The 5,449-nt window shown below is 42.3% G+C and overlaps 1 non-coding gene across 1 annotated transcript; it reads right to left on the bottom strand.

The window, feature by feature from the left end:
* Positions 1-232: 232 nt before the first annotated feature.
* Positions 233-339, bottom strand: LOC145033232 (small nucleolar RNA R71). The gene has a single exon (XR_013677465.1). It is a non-coding gene; the product is annotated as a small nucleolar RNA R71 (small nucleolar RNA).
* Between the last annotated feature and the right edge of the window lie 5,110 nt (positions 340-5,449).

Genomic DNA, 5,449 nt, shown 5'->3' with positions numbered 1-5,449 from the left:
CGGGAGAGATCACGAAGACGCCTATAAGCACTTGGATGAAGTAAATGATGTGGCAGATTACTTCAATGTACCCAATGTGCCTCGCGAGATCCAGCTTCTTCGCATGCTTCCTGTCACATTTAAAGGAGCTGCAAAAGATTGGTTAAAGTCACTCCCTCCCGGATCGGTTACCACATGGGCCAAGATGAAAGAAGATTTCATAGATCATTTCTGCCCACCTTCCAAGATAGCCAAGCTAAAGAAAGCTATTGCCAACTTCGAGCAACAACCCGGAGAATCTCTTTATGAAGCTTGGGAAAGATACAAGAGCCTACTTAGAAATTGCCCCCACCATGACCTTAATAGCCAACAAGAGGTCTCTATCTTTTATGATGGAGTTAATGTTACCACAAGGCAACTACTCGATTCACAAGGCCTGCTCACCCGAAAGCCACCTCCGGAAATAAAGGAATTAATGGAAGAATTCTCCAAGCACTCTAGAGAATACCACAATCCGAGGAATGAAGTGAGTCGTGGAGCAGTAAACTCGGTGAACGAAGGCATGGCGGCGGTAATAGCTAAACTCGATAGCCTAGACCGAAGAATGAAGAAAATGGATCAAACGATCCATGCTATTAGGGTAGGATGCGAAAATTGTGGCGGCCCCCATCTTACCAAGGATTGTGATCGAGACGAAAATGTAAATAAAAAGGCTCAAGTATTCTATTCCAGTGGCGATAGATACGATGAATACTGGAGGAAACCGAAGAAGGAATGGCTCCCATATGAAGAATATAAAAAGGCTAAGGAGGAAAAATACAAACAGAGGGAGAGGGGATTCTATCAAAAGGAAGAGCCGGTGACGGAAAAGAAGGCAAATTTAGAAGATATACTCACAAGGTTCATAACCGCGTCCGAGAAAAAACACAATGATCACGATGTAGCAATGCAAGAAACCAGAAACATGTTGAGGAATCAGCAAGCTTCCATTCTCAACATTGAGAAACAACTGGGAAAGCTTGCACATCAAGTGAATGAAAGAAGACCGGGCCAACTTCCGAGCAACACCGAGCCCAATCCAAGAATGGAGAACGTGAGCGCAATAACCTCCAAAAGTGAAGAAAAATTTATAGAATCACTAAGGATCTCCAAGAAGAAGGAAGACAAGGTAGAAGAATCGGAGCCAGCCAAACCCGACCCGACTCGCCGAGTCACTCCAATGGACTCGACGAGTCCAGGCGAAATTGAGAAACCCATCAGTTCTTCGAAACCTTATAAGCCTCCACTGCCATACCCAACCAAAGCCATGCCTACAGAAAAAGTTGAAGCATACAGAACCTTCATGAATCATGTTAACGCTCTACAAGTTAATGTGCCATTTGTGGAAACAATACTTCAAACGCCTAAATACTTCAACTTACTTAAGGGCCTTTTTGCTGCTAGGAAGGATTTGGCTGAAGTTGCAGAAGTCTTGATGAGTGAGCTACCTAAAAAGAAGGGTGATCCAGGAAATATTGTGCTTCCGTGCCAATTTGGTAATGAGGTCTTCACACGAGCATTAGCTGACTCGGGGGCAAGCATCAATATGATGCCTTTGTCATTCTATAAGAAGTTGAATCTACCAGAACCAAAACCGGTGAATATGAAGATCCATTTGGCGGACAAGACAATAATCCATCCAAAAGGCGTTTGTGAAGATCTCCTTATAAAAGTTGACAAGTTTATATTCCCAATAGACTTTGTGGTTGTTGATATGGAAGAAGACCCCGAAATTCCAATTATTTTGGGGAGATCCTTCTTGAACACCGCGTGTGCTTTAATTGATATAACTGAGTCTACATTGACATTGAGAGTGGGTGATGAGGCTGTGATGTTTAAAGCTATTCCAGAAATCAAGCAAGAAGAAGAAAATATTGAAGAAGTCTCAATGATCCATTTGGATGATGAGATATTAGAACAAGAGCTTGCACGTTTGATGAAAGAAGACCCAAGCAAGTTTGTGATACACTCTGAAGAAGAAGGAGATGTTAACAAGGACTTGGATGAATTAGAAAAGCTACTGGAAAGAGCCCACTCAGAAAAAACCCAAGAATCGATAGAATTCGTACCGACTCGTCGAGTCACTTTAGTAGACTCGACGAGTCCAGTCGATTTGGGCAAACACTTGGCCGACTTAGGTCTGCCTGTTACTAGTTCTTCATATACCTTGGATTTCAATAATATGCATAATTCTTTAGAAGAACAAACAGCAGAAGGAGGAAAGGGAAGAAAAGTTCAATACGCCGATGTAGCATATCTTGATACGGTTCATTTCGAAGATGGGTTAAGCACTGGAAAGGATGCAGAGATAAAGAAAAGGAGGGAGGAAGCTGATCACCTATTCACTACTAAACCTAGAGCATGGACCATCATGGAATGTGAAGTAATCAAATTTAAAAAGAAGGAGGTTCAAGAGACGGTGAAAAAGAAGGGGGTAAAGAAGAAAAAGAGGAAAAGGGAAGCCCAAGCAGCTGAAGATGAGGCAATGAAAAGAAAAAGAGATGCATTAAAAAGGGCTTACAAGAAAAAGATCCACACTTACAAGACCAAGTACAAATCACAAAAAGTTAGGCGTGCGTTCCCGATGCTCGAAGATGACAAAACGTAGATGGGAAAGAGTCTAGCTAATGACTCCTCAAAAAGAAGCGCTTGGCGGGAGGCAACCCGTTATATAGAGTTTGCTTTCTTTTACTTTTTAGTTTTCTTTTTATTTTTATTTTTATTTTCCCTTCGTTTTTTCAATCTTAATCTTCCAAACCATCGGGCATGTCTGCTTGAGAGTGTGCATAGGCTAAGTGTGGGGTGAAATGATTCACAATAAATAACAAAATTTTGAAAATTATGCATTTTTTCTAAGTGACTCGCCGAATCTGACCACGACTCGACGAGTCCACATGGATTTCAGAAAAGAATTGACTTCGCGACCAGACTCGCCGAGTCTGACCACGACTCGACGAGTCGGTATTATTTACAGAAAAAAATAATTTCGAAATTGCTTTTACATTGGGTAAATAGGGTTTTAACCCTAAGAATCAGTTTTCACAAACCACACTCGTCGGGTGCCGCTATTTTCATTCTCTCTCAAGCATTCATCATTCTTCTTCAAGTTTCTTTCAAATATCTCAAGCCCAATCCAAAAAGGTAACAAAATTCTTCCTATTTTCTGTTAAGAACATGATTATAAGGCCATCCATGGTAGCAATTGCATGAAAAACCCGTTTTTGAGAAGTTCTAAATTTCTAGGGTTTTGATTTTTCATGAATTAAGTTGTTTTGAATGCTTATTTTGGCCTTAATACATCAATACTAAGTGTTGAGACAAAACCCTTGACAGAATTTACAGGTTTTATGGTCCAATTTGTAGTAACCCGTCGACCAACTCGTGCAGGTTGCGTGACTCGCCGAGTCGGGCCTGGACTCGACGAGTCCAGTCGAGTTACAGATAGAAGACAATTTTTAATTATATTCTGTGTTTTCTAGGTTTTGTGTATTTGTGTTGCAGAAATCATGTTCAGAAGGGGACAAAGTTCTAGTGCCAACCAAAGGGAGTTTCCATGGCTAAACTTCCCGCACATTGAGTCCGCTTCAACAATGAGGAAATGGAAGAAGAAGCTATCTGATATTAAGAAGAAGGAGGTTTATGTGCCAAACAGGATTGATTGGGAGTGGCTGCAAAGTATTCTATATGAGGAGGAATTAGCTCCTTACCTTCTGAAGGAGTTCCAACATGAAGGCGAGACAATGATCTGTGATGGGTGGAGCCGGGTCTTTCGTATACAAGATCCGGTCTATTTAGAGCTTTGTTTGGTGTTTTTCTCCATGGTATCTTTTACCGGGGGAGTGGATGTGTATCACCCGACAAGCTTTAGTTTTTGCCTTGGGGGCGAGTATCATCAATGCTCGGTGGTGGATCTTGCCTGCCGACTAGGGATCTACGATCAGCCCTTGGTTTCAACAAACATCTTTCGGGCCTTTTTGGCACACACTCATATGGTGTTCCCCGATGGAGTTACAAGCATGGGCTGGTGGAATACCATTGGAAATAAAGTTTACATCCCAAAGTCTGCACAGGAAGGAAGCATCCGATCCCCAACTCACCGCCTCATACACCGCCTTATTTCGTCCACCATCAATCAAAGAAAAGATGATGACAAGGTTTCCAACCTTGACGTCTTCTATTTATGGAGCATAATAACACCCGGCATCTTTTGCAACATTCCTTGGTGTATAGCTTCATACCTTTCGGAGGGTGCGGTCAAAGATCACAAAACCTCCCTATTAATGGTGGGATGTTTGTCACCCGATTGGCTAACTCATTCGGGTTGATGAACCGCGGTGCATGGAACTTCATGACATTGATCTCGACACCTCTGTTCAATCCCATTCTTTTTCGACGAGCAAGGATAATTGAAGATTATGGTGGTGGCCATTATGCCATCCCGAATGATGACCCCGTTGTTGGTACCGAAGCACCGGGAAGGAGGGTAAGATCAAGAAGAGAGCGGGATGTGGAGGACGAGCCGCCAGTGATTCCGGTCGAGAATGAAGACATACCAATGGATTGGTACAATGTGGAGATGAGGCGGATGCAGGATCAAATGGCGCGGGGGTTGAACTTTAGCAACCAATCCCATATTCGACTTTTTGACCACTTCAATATCCCACATATTGATGGTGGAAATTACCCATTTATTCCATCTTGGGATGAGGTGATTGGTGCGAGACGGAGTGGAGCCGGAGAAAGTGGAGCCGCGGATGATGAGGAGGATGAAGATTGATTTTTTTGTGTTTTAATCGAACAATTTTTATTTTCTGTTTTGTTTTTATTCTTATTTGGTGTGTATGACTTGTTTAAGATTTTATTGTGTTTAATGGTTGTTTGCTTTAGTTATTTTTCAGGATTGAATTAGGATTGCTTGCTTAGGATGGTTTAGAGTTATAACGCATGGATGTTATCGCGAGTGAAAGCGAGTCAAGGAAGCGGAACTTTAACGTCAAAGTGTCGAGTCCGGTCCTAGGGGTATGAGCAATTGAGTCCGAACGTGAGGAAGAGTTAGAGAAGTTTTTAGAGATAAAACAGTTGCAAAATACCAATTTTTTCCGTTCAGTGGCCTACTCGTCGAGTGCACTAAGCTGACTCGACGAGTCACCTTGTATTTTCACATATTCTGAGAAGGCGCGCTGGTACTCGACGAGTCCACCATATGACTCGACGAGTCGTTCATTTTTTATGCCGAAGGACTGCTGATTTGATGCTGCTACTTGTACCACTTGCTCACGTATTCTTCCATATCCATTCTTGAAGATCTTACACTGATTTCCGCGTATTTGGAGCGACCCACACGAGACGAGACACCCAAGACATGGATGAGATTTTACCATGTCTAAAGTTAATTGAAGTTGGAGTTTAAATGAGAGTGATCAACCTATCC

Source organism: Lactuca saligna, chromosome 2 (assembly GCF_052625555.1).
Source record: "Lactuca saligna cultivar CGN05327 chromosome 2, ASM5262555v1, whole genome shotgun sequence".
Taxonomy (NCBI): domain Eukaryota; kingdom Viridiplantae; phylum Streptophyta; class Magnoliopsida; order Asterales; family Asteraceae; genus Lactuca; species Lactuca saligna.
This window is presented reverse-complemented; position numbering and strand designations above follow the sequence as displayed.